Source organism: Cotesia glomerata, linkage group LG7 (assembly GCF_020080835.1).
Source record: "Cotesia glomerata isolate CgM1 linkage group LG7, MPM_Cglom_v2.3, whole genome shotgun sequence".
Lineage (NCBI taxonomy): Eukaryota > Metazoa > Arthropoda > Insecta > Hymenoptera > Braconidae > Cotesia > Cotesia glomerata.
The window spans coordinates 12651882-12671411 of NC_058164.1; positions in this window are offsets into that span (position 1 = coordinate 12651882).

Here is a 19530-nt window from a genome sequence, read left to right on the forward strand (position 1 = left end):
ATTTTAACGTTAAATTATAAATTGCTAGTCAGATACTGGACAAATAACCAATTTAAGATGTCAGTTTAGTTTAAATACTATCCTATGTACACACACTATATGTATCTTACTACTTTTCCGACGACAACAAATTGATGCCACTTGTAGCAATTTCGATGGTAGGTTACCACGACTGACAAGTCATCACTGATACAAGGTAAAGTGAAAGGTAAATGACCAGGTAATTAACCAGTCATGAATAGTGTCACTTAAACTTTCTTGATGCACACACTGTAGGTCTTGTATAAGTTCTCAACTATAATTGAGTCAAATTGATGACAGTAACCAACAGAGTAGTTATCAAATCGATGATGTTATCGAAACCTCGTAAACTTCAAGTGAAAGTTGACATCAACTGACGGTAATTTGGCTAACAGTCCACTGCACACAAAATCACTGTCAACTTAACCTCTTCAATAATGAGAAATTGATATTTAATTATTTTGCAATCCACAACGAACAAATAGATCTGAAGAGAACAAGCAGGTTTGGATCCTTGTTTCTCTTTGCTTTTTTGTAGATTTTATCGCGCTCCTGACACTTAATTTTTAACTCCCTGGTAAACCAAGGATTACTCACTCGCGTCACATTTCTTGTAAGCAGAGGTGCATATAAGTCCAAAGAGTCCAAAACCCCAGTTCTAAAAATACTCAATAACTCGTCAGGATTTGAATTTTCAAGCACAAAGCTATCAATTTTCAAAGCGCTCATCAGCGAAATTGATAAGGCCAGATGATCACAGTTTTTAAAGTTTCTGTAGGTTAATCTCTTTGGAGATGGCTTTAAGTTATCTAGTTTGTATCTACAGAGTAAGTAATCATGACCATCAATAAATGGAGGCTCAGATTTCATAAATGAAGATAACTTAGTTTCACTATCCAGTAAAATAACATCCAACCAAGAATCACAGTTGTTTTTGTGATAAGTCGCACCGTAGGGTACACAATAAAGTGATGATTCAGTGATGAAATTTTTTAGATGATTCGAAGTATAGCTATCTTCTAACAAGTTGCAATTTAAATCACCAGCTATAATAGTGTTGTTATAATTTGATGCAAGTCTGGAATAGATATCAAAGAACTCATTGAGAAAGAGTCCTTTAGGTCTTCGATAGATGCATGATAAAAAAAGGTGAGTCCCAGAAATTAAAGTTACATCGACAATCAAAAATTCCGGCTGATTTAGATGATCAGAAGTTGAGATATGAAGTACTTTGGCTTTTAAAGATTTATGTATGAGACAAGCTATACCACCTCCTTGAATGTAACGATCAGTTTCTGTATGCTTTAAGATTCGATCTCTACGTATAATAAAGTAATCTTCAAGCGAGAAAATATTGTTATCAAGTGAAGGCTTTAACCAAGTCTCTACAAGTACAATAATGTTAGGTTTTGTATTATCAACTAAATCAAGAAACTCAGCAATATGACCAGCAACACTATTTATATTTAAACTTAGTACATTCAGGGATAAGGCATTTACAGTTGGGATACTAGGTGAATCAGTTGAATGTCAAACAAGTTTAGTAAGATCAGAAACACAATTTACTTTAAATTTTTCAGAGCCATCATCTCTTTTAACAAAGATCTGCCCGGAAGTCACCCAAACATACTTAAAATTTTGTGATTTAGCTTTCTCTTTGGTTTGTAGTAGCAGCTTATGTGTCTCTGGTAGTAAAAACTCATTGATGTAAATAGTACCTCCGGAGTTCTGCTCAACACAAGTCGGAAAAACAGAGAGAGAGAGAGAGAGAGAGAGCGAACGTCGCATCACGCACCGTGCCATGAAGCGAGATAAGAGGTGGGAGAGAGCTAGTGAGAAAGATTGAGAGAGAGCAAGGGAGATCGAGAAAAAATACACACTATTAGTTGATGATTCCGTTTAGTAGATAAATATTAGAACTTTAGATGACAGCATATCAATAATTGATGTATAATAATCCAAACATATCAACTAGAAATTCAGGACCGACATGAGATGCTATTTTTAAAAGATATTTTAGATGGTGTTGAAACACGAACTTATATTGCATATTTTAGTAATTATTATGCTTTGGTCACAACAATACCAATAGAAATCGTATCAAATAATATAAATATCAAAGAAGTAAATTAAAAAAATTAAATTTATAATTTGTATTAATTTTCGACACTTTCATTATTTTAATTGCAATTAAATTAATTGAGTTCCCAACATATCTTTTTTTTTCCCTCCCTCTGAGTCTCGGAAATCTAAAGTTTAAAAGAGAATAAATATTAACGAGTTTTAAAAATTAGTTTGCCAAAGAAGTTTCACTTCTGACATGTGTACTTTGTACGCACGTTTTATTTTATTTTTTAGTATGACTCGATTTTTTCAAATTTATTGTGCATCTTTTTCTGGCACACTGCACTAAGACAAGTGTCAATTTTGATTAAATAATATTAATTGTTGACAGTAGATAATATGAGATAATATTGTCTTGATTATAAAAAAAAAAACCACTTTTTTTTCGCGATGAAAAATTCCTCTAAAAATAAGAAGTCATCAATCATATAAGGGGTTGATTGAGTAAAGCAATTAACTAATCCTACCTGTTGTATAAGAAGCTGATGCTATTCGTGATGTCTGGAAACACATATAAAATAACATGATTATTGTTGATAAGTAACAGCGGGTACTTGTAAATTCCATTGTTAAATTTATTCTTATTGTATGACTTTGAAAACCACACAATGAGCACAGAATTTTATCATTAAAGTGTTCAGTATCACAGCAAATCTTGCTGATAGTTACACATAAAAACTTTTTCCAAAACATAGTTAAGAAATTTGATTCTTCTATTATTACACCTAAACACAACTCTAAAATCAGTTCGAGAATTATTTAATAGAAAAATTTTATACATTTCACGTAAAGTTATAGAAACTTAAGCCCTCATTGCTAAAAAAAAAAAAAAAACTTGGCACTTGTGAAGAAATTGTGATAGATAGATTATAATATTTATTTATCACAATGCATGTTATTTGATGTTATTATTATCCTTGGATTTGCACTTGTATATATGTATATGAACTAACTAAATGGTATCATACACGTGCGCTCACAGTTTCTCTCCAGAACTACATTATTTAACAGCACTCGTATCACACAGCCGCTCTGTTGAGACGCCCGGCGTTAACTGATATTCTCGATGAGTAAGTTCTACAGCGTAACTATTGCGCAACAGTATTGCGTCGAACTCTACTGTGATAAACCAATCAAATATAAGCAAACGCCTACTGACGCAAAGAAGGAGGAGTCTTAATAACATAGTTTCATACTTATGTTAATTTTGTAAACAAAATTGCTGTCGTATAAAAATATTTATCCGATTTTTTATTTTATTTAACAACTTGTACCATTAAATACTTTTTAATCCGAACAAAAACAGTTTCACTGTAAAAAACCCCGCCAAGTCCACGTTCATAAGACTTCGAAAAAAAATAATCGTTTTTTACAAAAAAATATGAAATCGAAAAAACTCCAAGTACTGTTTATAACTTTATTAAAAATATGAAAAAATGTTAGTAGCAAATTTAAAACTTAATGAAAATCTTTTTTAACGTACTTGGCGTGCGTCATTGAGTACCCCAAATTTTTAGAACTTAAGGCATTAACGTTTTCTATATGTTTTTGCACATAAAATTAAATATCACCTACGAAAAAATTTGGGGTACTAATGACGTACGCCAAGTACGTTAAAAAAGATTTTCGGTAAGTTTTAATCTTGCTACTAACTTTTTTTTTATATTTTTAATAAAGCTATAAACAGTACTTGAAGTTTTTTTGATTTCATATTTTTTTGTAAAAAACGATTATTTTTTTTCGAAGTCTTATGACCGTAGACTTGGCGCGGTTTTTTACAGTGAAACTGTTTTTCTTCGGATATCACATCTTTTTGTAAAGTGCCAATGTTATTCAAATGAGTCTTATGAACGTGGACACATCCTTAAATTATTATTATAAATATATTTTTTATGAAATATAATAATTTTAATCCTGTATAGGAAAATCTGATCCTTAATGACCGAAACAGATAATCGAGATAATCCCATAGTTACGTCTGGCATTCTAAAACTTAGCGTCTAAAGTTTACTCATCCAGTTACTACAGTGTATGTAAAATTTCTCGCGTCGCATTCTAGTGTGTGGAAATGGAAACTGTTAAAACTTAATTTTAGACTGGAGTTTCCGGTCTACCTATGAAATGACTGCACATAAGCATTTTTTATAGTCTATGAATGTCAGATCTTGCACCAAAAAAAGTTCTAAAACTAAAAATTTACGTTGCTATAGTTTGTGCTGCTTAAATTTATTAATTAAAAATAGATTTCATTGAAAAGTATATAAAAAGTAAATGATTAACAGTTTATTAAGATGTAGTCTATTATTAAAAAACATAACTTTTAATATAATTATTATAATAAATATATAAAATGTTCTAACCCTAAAATCAGACTCTGCTTAAGGTATAGTACTCGGTAGGCGGGCATTTGAACGGTACTTGGCGCCAGACTTCTACCGAGTCTGTAGATTACATCAATATAGAACAACTTTCAAGTATCAGATTAATATATTTATAACATTTTGATCAAAATTTTATAGAAGGAAGTAATTATTGGAATTACATAGAGCAGTCATAAATAAAAAATTTTTTAGTGTTAGGCAAACACTATACACGAATAAATTAATACTTACTTACTGATGTTTGCAGCTAATACAGTACGAACGAAAACAGTTTCACTATAAAAATTGCGTCAAGTCCACGTTCATTAAACTTATATTGATTTCAAAAACAAATTAATTATTCAAGAAAAGATATGAAAGAGAAAAAATACTTTATAAGAAGATGTGATATAAACATAAAACCATGTAACGGTTATAGTTCTTGAATCGAAAAAATTTTGTTGCAAATTTAAGGAATAAAGGAAAGATTTTTGGACGTACTTGGTGCGCGTCATTGAGTAACAGATTTTTTTTTTTATGTTTAAGAAGTCCTGTCATAGGGCTAGTTTTTTAATCCGGCATAAAAGTTTTGTCTAATGTTAAAATATATCTACATAGATTATATATATATATATATATATATATATATATATATATATATATATATATATATATATATATATATATATATATATATATATATGGGGCATTCCACGACAAATCAGGTAACATTCTACATTTGCATCTCTGATTTTTCTGAAAATTTTTTATGTTATAGTACCCATTGAAAGAGACCTCCATGGTTTTTTTTCAATTTTTTTTGCCGAGCCGTTTTCGAGATACCAATTTTTGAAAAAAATCGCTTTTTTTTAAATGTCTGTAACTTTGCGAAAAATGGGCCAGTCAGGACGTTTTTTTTCAATTTTCGTTTTCAAACACACTTTTAGGATATACAATTAAAAAAAAAAATTAGGAAGACGGTTGACCGTAAAGGTTATCCCTGCAACTTCCCACTAAGTCCATACCTAAAAGCTTAAAATTCCACTGGTTTTGTTTTTGAGCGCTTCAAGCTCAAAAACATATTTTTCATGTTATTTTGAGCTTTCCGAGCTCAAAAAGAAAGCTATTCTATGATTTTGAGCTCTCCGAGCTCAAAAGTCTGATGAGACATAGATACAATACCATTTTTGGAATTTTCAAACTACGATATTTTTTGGAATGGATCAACCGATTTTCACGTGATTGGCAGGGATCGATATAAATTTTTACGCTCTATCAAAGATTTGCAATGATGGAAATTGATCTGATAAAAAATTACGGAGTTATTTTGAAAAAACACTTTTTTCGAAATTTTTTGTTTTTAATAACTCCCGAACGAATCAACCGATTTAACGGAACTGACAGCAATCGACGTGTTTTTTTTAAGTTTAATAACGGATTAGTTTATAGGATTGATGGGTGGAGCCGTTTAGAAGTTATTACCAAAAAAACCATTTTTTTTAATTTTATTTTTGAGATTTCTCAAAATCTAGCGAACCGAATCGATTCAAATTTTTACAAAATTTAATGACAATGGTACTCTTTGGATCGCCATCTATCTCGATCCGATCGATCGAGCTGTTCAAAAGTTATGAGAGGTTTACATACATACACTCACATACATAGAGCCGCACGGACACCATCGCGGGAATAGTCAAAACAGCTTCCTAGGACCTCAAAATGTCGAGATCTGATGAAAACTCGATTTTCGCAAAACGGGATAAGACCAATAGCTTCCCGAATTTTGAAAAATTTTCAATTTTTTTTAGCGGGAAGTTAAAAGTTTTAAGACTGTACTTTTATAAGATTTTCAAATTTTGACTTTAAAATATGGATATAAAAAAAAAAAAACACGTAGCTATCGATTTTCTTGAAAATTTTTTCTAAGAAACTGTCAATTATCCCCCAACTTTTAAGCCTAGTCTTTTAATAAGCAATCGATGGGATCTATTTTTTTTTTTTTTAAATTTTATGTTCAGTGAAAAAGAAGATTTTTTTTTAATTTTTGTTTTTAGACACACTTTTAGGAAAAGAAAACGATGTGAAATTTTCTAAATCAACTTTCCGTAAGATTTTCAAGCATGTAACGATAGAATTTGAGTTTTTCGAATTTTGAAATTTTTTGTTTTACTTATTTATGTCAAAAAATGTCTTGAATCATAATATTTTACGTCAATACTACTTTCGAGGATTATATTTATTCATTTATTTATTCATTATTTCCAACAATCAAATCTATAGAGATGCAAGAGCATCTGTACGTAGAGCTAGATCTTACAAAATTATCCTATATTTTACAAAATATTCAAAAATATATATAAAAAAATGCAAAATGCACAAAGAGTTAGAGAAATACCAATATTGCATAGATTTAACATGGAAGTGCATAAAACATAATACTTGTAACACAGAATATTGTACTATTACAACGACAGATTCATGATCCAAGCTTTTATCTTATAGTTTAGCGTTTTTTCACTGCAATTTAATATCTTAAGATTATTAGGTAAAAGGTTAAAATATTTTATAGCAACATAGTACGCGTTTTTTACGCTAATCCTTTTTTTTAGTTTTAGGGAGAGATATCGGCTTAAATCTAGTTCTAGTTGATTTAGTATTGAATAGATCTTTACACTCTTGATAGTAACGCATTAGAGCTTTTACAACAAAAGTTTTCTTAATATCAAGGGGTAAGTGAACAATACTATGGACCTTCGAAATATTTTAACATATGATTTTGAATGGTTAAAATAGGCTTAATGGCGTTGTTATAAGCACCACCAAGCAATAACCCCATAATTTATGATACTTTCAAAGAGTCCATAATACCCACTTTTTAATATAATCCTAGATATTTACAGTATTCTACTCTACAAAACTCTCTATTGTTTATTTTTAGTGTATAATTGAAAGGAACACTATCTTTATAACTACCAAAATTAATATATGTCGACTAATTTATGTTAAGCAAGAGTTGATTGTCTCGTAACCAAACATCAAGTATTTCTAACCATTTATTCAAGATTAAACTAATTTCAACCCAGCTATTTCCTGTACATATAATTGCCGTGTCGTCTGCATAAGTAAAAAGAGAATTCTCCGGCAACATAGAGAAGATGTCATCTATAATATATATTAGAGTGTGCCAAAGAAAGAAGATATTTTTTTTTCTCCGCCCAAAATATGATAGGATATGTCCTGTAATGTCCGCCTGAAATGCGTACATTCTTTTCTTTTTTTTTTATTATTAATATTTTTTTTTATTCTTTACTACTCAAGGTTTAGTTTTTTTTTTATGTACGATTGCCTCGTTTCGACACGGGTAATAAACAATTCGGGTTCAAATAGGCGACATGTAACCGGGTACTATCTAAGAGGTTCTATTTTAAGATTTTATCTAGTTTCCCATGCAGCAGAAACATTAGTTTTCCATTTTATGACCCTTTTGGACAGATTTCTAAAAAAACCTATAAAAATTAAATACTTTGTAACGTGGATGCACTGCATCTGGTGGGATCTCTCACCTCCCACAGTGTCCTACTTAGGAAAAATTATTAAAAAAAAAATTTGTCGTCTGTTTGAATTCCAAATATACCAGAGTAATAAAGATTGTATCTCTGATAATTTTTAGAAGTACTTAAAGTTTTATTTTATGTAAAATGTAAGATATTTAAAAATACAAAAATTTAAACTAAGAGATATTATAATCATTATTAACATGGAATTAAACTAACACAGAATGCAAACAAAATAATGTGTAATTTGACCAAGATAACAATTAATAGAAATCGCGAAATAAAATAAAATTTGAATTTTATACGAAAGAATGGAATACAAACAAAATGAAAATTATTTAACAATAAAATTTAAGCAAAATAAAATTATAGGATAAGGGACAGATATTTAAAATAACAAAAACAATATATATATATATATATATATATATATATATATATATATATATATATATATATATATATATATAGTTTATAAACCAGTATAATTTGTTTAAATAAAGATGATGGTAGATAAGAGGGGAATGGTCTCCTAAGGGGGACCACGCCCTAAATTTGGGACCTGTCAGAATAGAGGGAATGTGTGCCTCCCGACACTCTGAAAATGCTTAGCTTGTAGGTGGGAAATTCGGATTCGGAAAATTTTCATTGGGTCCCAGCTTCTTCCGCTAAAAAGTAAAGTGGAACCTTTTGCCCTCGAAAAAGTTGAACTCAACTGAAGAAGTAGTTAGTTAAAAAGTAAAGAGACAGTCTAATTTGGAGAGTTCAGACAGCTGTCACAGGAGTGATTTTTCAAAAGTTCAACTTCTCATAGTGGAGGACAAATTTTCTTTAACTTTTCAGTTGGCGAAAGGTACTCACTCTATCCGTAAAAATGAGTAAGTGAATTTAATTAAAATGTTCTATTCTCTATATAAATTGGTTTTGGAATTTTGTAAAGACATTTTTGGAGTAAAAATATAAAAATTAAATAAATGAATCCGCGATTATATTTTCAATCTACACGTCCTCTCAGATCCCCGGTCTATTGGCGTATGCTAGGACCGAAAATTCATCTTAAAATTTAAAATTCATTTAAATAAAGGGTCGACAGGTAGGAGTTCTCGCTCATAAATTGGTATCAGTGGCCCTGATAGCATTTTATAGTCAGGCTCCAAAGCCGGTCGACTTGACGTTACAGTCCAAATAATAATTCTGTCCAAAGGCAAGCTTCTAATTTCGATTTTAAGAGGTTCTTCATTGAACTTCAAGTTTTCCAATTTAAATAACATAGAGAATACGGTTTGAACAGTATTTTCTCCTGCAAGCTATGAAGAAATTTTTTTTTGATAAAATGAATAAATGGACCTTTTTAAGCATTAAATTTTTAAGAAAAAATTTCATTGAGTCAAAAGTCAATCGTCATTATTTAAATTTTTACGGATCTTTGAAATTTGAATTTTTCGTAAATTTCGCATTTTTTGCATTTAACAGCCAAACTATTGAAGATAGAAAAAAAAATTAAACGGTAATGTTACAGTTCGTTTGATGCCCTACAACAAAGTTTTCAACAATTTTTTCATATCATTAATAACAATAAAGTTACAGACTAACAAAGTTTCGTTTTTATTATTTTTCACTCTTGTCAATTGAACTATCGATGATACAACAAAAAATTCAGTATAAATTTTTTAGTACATCGAATTCGCAACAAAAATATATAGGTGAGATTTTCCTTATCATTGCTGAATAAAAGTTACAGACAAAATAAGTTTTATTTTTATGATTTTTCAACTATATTATGTAATATATTAATAATATATATAAAATATTAATAATAAATATCAAGTTCCCTGAATATCAAACTTCCCTGAATGTTTCCACGATGATGTCCGTATGTCTGTATGTGTGTGTGTGTGTGTGTGTGTGTGTGTGTGTGTGTGTGTGTGTATGTGTGTATGTGTGTGTGAATGTGTGTATGTGTGTGTGTATGTATGTATGTGACCCACTTATAACTTTTGAACAGCTTGACCGATTTCAACGCAGTTGGCGCCATTCGAAAAGGATCAGCCAAACTTAGATTTTGTATATAATTTGGACCTATTCGGAACGATATATTTTGATAAATCTTGAAAAAAATACAAAAAATTTTTTTTAAATGTGGTTTTTTTGGAATAACTTTTAAACGGCTAGGCCGATTGATTCCAAAATCTAATAAGCTCTTAAGGTCAAAAAACCACGTCGATCACTGCAAGCACGATCAAAATCGGTTGATTTGTTCGCGAGTTATCGTTGTCGAAAGAAAACCGAAAAAAGTGTTTTTCCGGAATTACTTTGAAATTACTGGTTCGATCAATTCAAACTTAAAGATTCTTTATGAAGCTTTAAAAACTGCGTCGAATGCCATCAACCGCGTGAAAATCAGTTCATTCATTCAAAAGTTATTGCCGTTTGAAAATTAAAAAAATTAGGAAAACAATTGACCCCGAATGCTATCCCTGTGACTTCCCGCCAATTCCACACCTAGGCGCTTTAAATTGCACTGATGATGTTTTTGAGCTCTTCGAGCTCAAAAGTTTTATCAAAGTTCGATGAAACACGATTTTTAAAATTTTCAAACTGTTATAACTTTTGAATGAATTAACCGATTTCCACGCAGTTGGCGGCGATCGATGGGGTTTTTCTAAGCTCTATAGAAAATTTAGAATAAAAAAATTGATCTGATGAAATATTTTGGAGTTATTATAAAAAAACACTTTTTTCGATTTTTTTCGACAACGATATCTCACGAACGCATCAACTGATACTGACCCTTTAGCCGGCGATCGATGCGGGTATTCATAGTTAAGAGCTGATTAGTTTTTGAGGTCGATCGGTTCAGCCAATTCGGAGATATTTCGAAAAACGAAAAAAAAAACGACTTTTTTCCCCATTTTTTTTGCAATTTCTCGAAATCTACTCGTCCGAACTGGTCCCAACTTGCAGGAAATATAAGCTTTGCAAATTCCTTTCGAATGACACCAACTGCGATGAAATCGGTCAAGCCGTTCAAAAGTTACGAGTGGTTTACACACACACACACCCACACACACACACATACACACACACACAGCGCCGGGATTGGACGGAATCCCTAATATAGCCTTGAAAACCATCATAAAAGCAGCACCAACATTATTTCTAGACGCTTACAACGCATGCCTCAAGGAGGGGACTTTTCCTCGTAAGTGGAAACAGCAACGGTTAATACTTTTACCTAAAGGAAAGAAACCGCCAGAAGAACCGTCATCTTACCGACCACTCTGCATGCTAGATACGGCGGGTAAGATATTTGAGCGTATCATCCATCAGAGAATAGATGCAGTAGTCGACCCACTCTTGGCAGACAACCAGTATGGATTCCGGAAAGGACGATCAACCCTGGACGCGATCAACCTGGTTGTTAATACGGCCAAAGAAGCAATCGCAGGAACTAGATGGAAGGGTGGAACGAAGAAGTACTGCCTGGTGGCTGCCTTGGACATCAAAAATGCTTTCAATTCCGCTAATTGGGACTGCATCATGCAAGCTCTCGACGAGAAGAACGTGCCAACATATCTTCGCAGACTAGTGATTAGCTATTTTACAGATAGAGTGCTGAAATACGATACAAAGAATGGTCCGAAAGAGTATGATATAACCGGTGGTGTGCCACAGGGCTCTGTTCTTGGTCCACTTCTGTGGAATATCATGTATGACGGGCTCCTGAGACTAAAGCTTCCAAGATGTGTCAAACTGGTAGCGTATGCGGATGATGTTGCCGCAGTGATCGTCGCCAAACACCTCGACGAGATTCAACATCTGTTTGACTTCACTTTTGAGAAGATCAACCAGTGGATGGATACAGTGAACCTACAACTGGCCAAGCAGAAGACCGAAGCAGTGCTTATTACCAGCCAAAAAGAAGTTGAAACAATTAAGCTAAAAGTCGGTGACCGAGAAATCACATCACAACCTCATATACGATATCTGGGAGTGATGCTTGATGCCCGACTCAACTTCAAGCAGCAAGTGGAATACGTCTGTACGAAAGCGTCAGTAGTGAGAGCTAGTCTCGCACGATTGATGCCGAACGTCGGAGGCCCAAAGCAGAGCAGGAGGCTGCTATTGTCATCAGTAGTCACATCAGTGCTCACCTACGGAATATCCATTTGGGCTGACGCACTAGAGGTGCAAGATTCATGGAGAAAAGCTGGACCAATATATCGTATGAGTGCCCTACGAGTAACTAGCGCCTTCCGCACAATATCAGAGAAAGCAGTGTGTGTTATTTCCGGTACTCTGCGTCTCAGAGTCCTAGCTGAGGAAAGACGGAACCTATACCAACGAAAAAGGTCAACCACCCTGAGCCCTGAAGAACTTAGAAGGCAAGAACGGCAACAGCATCGCAAGATGGCAACAGGAGTGGAATTCTTCAGAAAAAACTCGGTAGACGTACCGTCTCATACCTCGGATTGATGTGTGGTTCAACCGGAGTCACGGTGAGATCAACTATTATTTAACGCAGATGTTATCAGGACACGGATGTTACCGGAAGTATCTTCACTGCTTTAAGCACAATGATACCCCAGAGTGCCCGTCCTGTCCAGGGGTCAATGAAGATGCGGAGCATGTTTTCTTTGTGTGTCCACGTTTCAACCAACAGCGCGATGAGTTAGAGAAGATTCTGAAAAAGAGAACCCAACCAGAATCAAAGCTGCCTGGAACGCCACAAGCACTTTTGCTACAAAAGTGCTTACAGAGTTGCGATCCATTGAGAGGAAAAGAGCGAAAGACAGAATCTAGAAGAAAGAAATAACATCTTAGCCACCAGAAAGAAGAGCAGCAGCTCATTCCTCCCCCCGCGAAGAAATGCCTTACGGCGGTACCATGGCCTCCGCCATGGATCAGAGGATAGAAGAGAAAGGGGTTTAGGGTTTAGTGGGTAGGGGCGTCAGCTTCGAGTTTTAGTATGACGCTGCGTCAAGTCGCCACATATCCAGGCCAAACAGCTATGCCTAGAATCCGTAAAAAGGATTCCCACCCCCCTAAGGAAAAAAAAAAAAAAAAAAAAACACACACACACACAGACCAACACACACATACATACAGAGGTACGGACATCATTGTAAAAATAGTCAGGAAAGCTTCTTAGGGCTTCAAAACGTCGAGATCTGTTGAAACCTCGATTTTTGCAAAACGGGGTTAAACCAATAACTTTCCGATTTTTCGAAAATCTTTGATTTTCTTAGCGGGAAGTTAAAAATTGTGTTTGGTCAAACTGCTATTAGAGTTTTGAGCTCGAAGAGCTCAAAAATGTAATGTGGAATTTAGAGCACTTAAGTACAAAATGAGCGGGAAGTTGCAGGGATGGCCTTTAGGGTCAACCGTCGTGCAAATTTTTTTTTTTTATATTTTTGAATAGGCAGTCACAATTTTATTTTTGGTAACATGAGGGAATTTTTTCCTGTGTTCTTCGACAACTTGCAATAAATATTGCTTTTGTTCTTTATTTGTCGTCAAACAGTTGTTGTAGTCTACGATTAATGCAACGCCTCTTTCAGCGAGATCGTTGACAACTTTCATGTCTGACAACACAGATTTGCAATGTAGATAATCTTGATCAAATTCCCAAAGCTCTGGATCCTTGTCTAAAAATTGATACGATTATTGAAACTGTTCAAACAAAAATAGAGATCGCTTTCTAGCAAACTCGTTGAAGTTTTTTGATAATAATGAGCTTACGTCTTTGACGATAAATTTTTTTAAATTCGAAGCATGACTTCTCGCGTTTTTATTGTTAAACTCTGTCATCAATCAAAGCTTACCTGACCAACTCTTCTGACAAGTACCATAAGTGTCTTGAAAATGTCAACGTTGCTGCATCAGACATTTTTTTATGAACAGAACGGAATTCATAAAGATTATTGATCAAATTCAAACCCTGACAGGATGACTTTATCGCAGAAAGTGCATTAAACCATGAAACCGTACAGAAATTGACTAGAAATAAGCAGACATATCTCAGTTCATTTACCTCAGTGGCATTGACTTTAAACTGCTTTTCAAAAATGAAGATTTTTGAAGCATACAGAGTAGGATGGTTTATTTCCGCAAAATTTTTTTTTTTTTTTCGGTGCTCATGCAAAATATTAATCTACATATAGAAAAAAATTAGAAAAACGGTTGACCCTGAAGGCCATCCCTGCAACTTCCCGCTAATTCCATACTTAGGCGCTTAAAATTGCACCAATGATGTTTTAGAGCTCTTAGAGCTCAAAATACAATTTATGGGTTATTTTGAGCTCTTCAAGCTCAAAGAGATTGTTTTCTTATGCTTCTGAGCTCTTCGAGCTCAAAAGTCTGATAGGGATTTGATGACACTATTTTTTGAATTTTTAAACCACAATAACTCTTGAATTAATAAACCGATTTTCACGCGGTTGATAGCATTCGACGCAGTTTTTCAAGCCTCACAAGGGTCTTAAATTTCAAATTGATCGCGTTAGAAATTTCGGAGTTATTCCAAAAAAAGACTTTTTTCGGTTTTCTTTCGTTTACGATATCTCTCGAACGAATCAACCGATTTTGACCGGACTGGTGGCGATCGACGAAGTTTTTTGAGGTTAAGAGCTGATTAGTTTTTGGAATTGAACCATCAAGCTGTTTTTAAGTTATTCCAAAAAAACCACATTTGAATAAATTTTTTTTTCAGTTTTTTTAAGATATCTCAAAATTTATTGATCTGAATTGGTCCAAATGGATTTCAAAATCTAAGTTTGGTCAAGCCCTTTCGAATGGCACCAACCGCGATGAAATCGGTTAAGCCGTTCAAAAGTTATAAGCGGTTCACATACTTTCACACACACACACACACACACACACACACACACACACACACACACACACACACACACACACACACACACACACACACACACACACACACACACACACACACACACACACACACACACACACACACACACACACACACACACATACATACAGACACCGTGACAACCTCGCAGGGATAGTCAGGGAAGCTTCCTGTGACCTTCAAACGTCGAGATCTGATAAAAATCCTTAATTAATGATGGAACTACGAACTACTGTAACACCGTACCCTTAAACAACTCTTTTTGAGTAACATTTTTTTTGTTTTTACATAAGACGAAAGGAAAACACAGATAAGAATATTACTCGAGCGAGATTTGAAAAAGCTTATCGTCTTAGTTGCGACTACTCGTTACCAAAAGGTTCTGAGAGAAAAACATTATTTTCGGTTGTCCCGAAAAACCGCCTGTAAACGCCGGCAAATAACTTCTTATCTAGGAGCCAATCGCGTATGCAGCCATGGGGGAAGTAACCAGCTGCTAAACATGACCTTTAATAGAAATAGCCAGCGGCCAAATTCCACGAACATGACCTTTAATAAAAATATTCTTCGCGCATTCCTGCATAGAAATACTACAGATTATTAAAAATATATCGTACGATGTATTGCAAATGAATGACGAATGTACGGTTGCATGAATGGTATGATCGTTGATGTATGGTAATCGATGCATCATCTGCTATATCACCAGCACATGAAACTATATGTGCTGTATATCATGTGCAGTATATGAAGAATATATGTAACACCGTATATTTATCGATACACATAAGAATCGTGCATATGCGAAGTAACATATTGATGAATGTATGGTTTATGCATAAAGATAATGTATTATTGATGAATATCCTATATTAATAATAGAATAATTAATAATAATGGAATATGAGATGATATACTTTTAATTGCGATATATTTTTTATAGATATCTGTGGTCAATACGGATACGACTTCGTATATCGCATTATAATGCATTCGATTATATATTTGACGCATATAAACCCTTTTTCAAACGAGTTACGTAACACGGCAACGCCTGAGCTTGGCTACGTAACCAGCCACCATGGTACAATGGCGGATCCGCGGATATAAAAACCCCAGCCGCGGAAGCAAAGGCGGCACTCATCGGGAAGTCGGTAACCAGTATTACGGTCCGTGATATTTTTCTTACATTAAATATTTATTTAATTGAATTTACGGAGTGCCCAAATTCAATAGACAAGCCATCGGCTTTAATAAAATAAATATTAATAATTAGAAAGTTACAAATTAGCTTAATTGGATTAAGACAGAAACGGTTAATTATTTCTACGTTTTATATTATATTGGTTGACAAGTTATCGGCTGAAATAATTAATTCACATTTAAAAATAGTTATTCAAACAATTCCTTGGATCGAGAAAATAAATCAAACAAAAGATATTTCAACTCTCGAGTAAATAATCTGAGCCGCTGCATACGGTTATCAGCTGGCCAGAATTTAGAAAAGAAAAATCATTACGGTTCGACCATCGTGAAAAAAGGGAATAATAACTATCAATAGAGGAATCTCGAAACAACAGAATACGTACGGTACGTGAGCACAAATCGCGATACCTCACGCGTCCTAAATAAATAGCCGCCAAGTCGAAAATAAGAAATAGAAAATTACAAAACCGAAAACCACTGGACAACATCGGCCACTATCGAAAATCCAACTATTCAGTTCGAAAACATGAAATTTTGTTGTTGAGATAAGAAAATCTCACTGTAAGAAATTTATTCGGAAAGGTAAGGGAAAAGTTAGACGCGACAGTACAGAACAAGTCCATCACGAGTATCCTCACCTGAGCAAACAACCGCTGAGTCACGGGGCGAGGCCCGGAGCCACAAAACTATCGTAGGCAATCGGAATTAACCCGGTCGCATTCAACCTTCAGAAAGTAGGAAAAAGTTTTCATGCTTTAGCATTGCTATTGCATAGTGATTCCCAAACGCCGAATTCCATAGCCGTTACCCAGATATTACATCAAAATTCTATACTAAGGGTTGTTAAAATTTTAAATGAGTAGGAGGGACTTACGCTCGTATAAAAACCCAGCCACGGCAACCGAAAAACGCCAGTTCTCCCTATAACCACGGGTGTGATTAGTAGTTCAGTGTTCTTCTGAAATTTACTCAGTAATTAATAAATTCTGAATTCCAACCAGTCAATCATCGATAATTACTCTTGTATTCAAAATTTATCATAATAAACAATCGTAAGTTATTCGAATATTACGGATTTGTTAATGAATTACCTTGATTAACTAACTTAACCATTTACTTAATTAGTCGCCAGTCATTACCATCGGTCAACGCCCTCAGTATTTCGGATGCTCAGGTACTTGGATGAGGACCCAACGATAACAGTATTTATTCATAGAGGTATAATTCTTTCTCAGTTCTATTCCATACAAACTCACTTGTCTTCTCTTTCGCTTGTGCCCCGACCTACCCCAACAGGGATACCCCAACAGAGCAAGAATTCCTCACGGTTCATTATAAATTCGTGAATCCATTGTCCATTAAAAACCCGCGTGCAGTTGCCTATAGGCGCGGTTCCCGCCTCCCGAGACATATAATCTTCAGTGATTAGTCTCAAATTTAAGGAACTGATTAATTAATTGTGTTATCGTCACCCGGACGTAACAATAGCCTTGGAGTTTTTTTTGTGTAACTCGCATTGGTTCACCGGTAGGAGTCGTCAAAGTACAGTTTTTGAAAAAAATATATTTTCTTTTTATTTTTCGAGCAAACCGCCAAAAGTAGGAAGAAAAAAAGGACTGACTCATGAAACAAATGTTATTTAACCAATATTTAATGAATTTACAGTTATTTTTATACCGGAAAACGTAAGAAATTGATAAATACTAACTCATAATGTTATTTAGATTCATTTTTTCTATTTATTACCATTATATTTCCCTACACTAAGAACTTTTTTAAAATTAGTATGATTTTTTACTCATAATCAATACAAAAACAACTCATGAATTCATAAAAAAGCAACAAAATTTAATCAAAATATACAGAAGGTTACGTTATTATGTAAAATGCTTGAAATGTGATAAACATCTAAATAGTTATAAGAAATGAGTTAATAAATTTCAAATAATTACTAATGTTATTAAAAACACATCAAGATTTTGAAGCTGTATATAGTTTTTTGGCGCACGTTGGAAAGTCTTTTCTACATTATTGAACCATTAATAATAAATATTGTTTCTGATCTTCATTATATGTACCAAACTCGTTAAATTTTTCAATGAGTGCAACACATCGTTCGACAGTATTATTAACAACACGTAGTTTTTTGAAAATTTCGCAGCAAGTAATGTATTCTTGATCTGTTTCCCACAAATCAGGGTCGATGTCTAGAAATTCACACGTCAAATTAAACTTATCAAAAATAGTGAGAGATTCTTGAGTCACAAAATCACTTATACTTTTAGACGACATTATTTCAAGCTTTTTCCTGTCTAAAGTAAATCGAGGATATTTACTATTGCTCGATTTTTTGTTTTTAATATAATCAACTATTTTTAATTTTTCTTCTCGGGATAGTTTTTGATCAAAAAGCACCAAGCCTGTAAGATTCTCGTTTAAGTACCACAAATGCTTGGAAAGTCTCTCTAAAGCAGCTTCTGCAACTTTTGGGTGATCTTTTTTATACTCTAATAAATTTTGAAATAGTTTTAAGTCATGATACGGAGCTTCAATAACACTTGTTGCTACGAATCATGCTTCAACATAAAAAAAAAAAGCAATAAATAAGCAAAATTCTCGTTAAGCTAACAATTCTGAAGGGTTGACGTGAAATTGTTCTCTGAACATATACATTTTTAAACTATAGATAGCTTTCGATAGCCAACGAGCATGATGCATAGCACCAGGAGCTCTAAATTTTATACCTTTGTTTGGTACACCTCTTAAAAAAATGTAGCTCAACGTCAAAAGTTCATGATAGTCATCTCTTGAAGTTCGATTCTGTAAAAAATGAAATGTAGTTAATATTAAAATATGAAAATTGTTTACTCAGTGAGAGAAACAAAGCACAACTTTGCAAAAATTTTTTCCATTAGTAAAAAACTGTACAATATTTTTACCTGTAGATGATCTTCGATGAAGGGTAGTAGAGTATTTTTTTTAATTCTAATTAACTAGAGCAATGTTAGAATATTCCATCTCGGGACTGCTTGGTGCAATTTTTCAAAGAATGATTTCGACTTATACAAATTTGGCGTGAATGAAGTCAGCAATGAAAAAAATTAAAGTTTTTGCTAATTTTGGAATTTTGTTACAAAATTAAATAATATTCATTTTTATTTTTTTGGTAAACGACAGAAATGTTGAAAAATTGCAAGATCTATGTTACAATTTTATTCTTGTAGTTTTTTTTTATTAATTTGTGTGTTTTAATATTTATTATGAGTGAGAAATCACAATGATTTTAAAAAAGTTCTTAGTGTAGGGAAATATAATGGTAATAAATAGAAAAAATGAATCTAAATAACATTATGAGTTAGTATTTATCAATTTGTTACGTTTTCCGGTA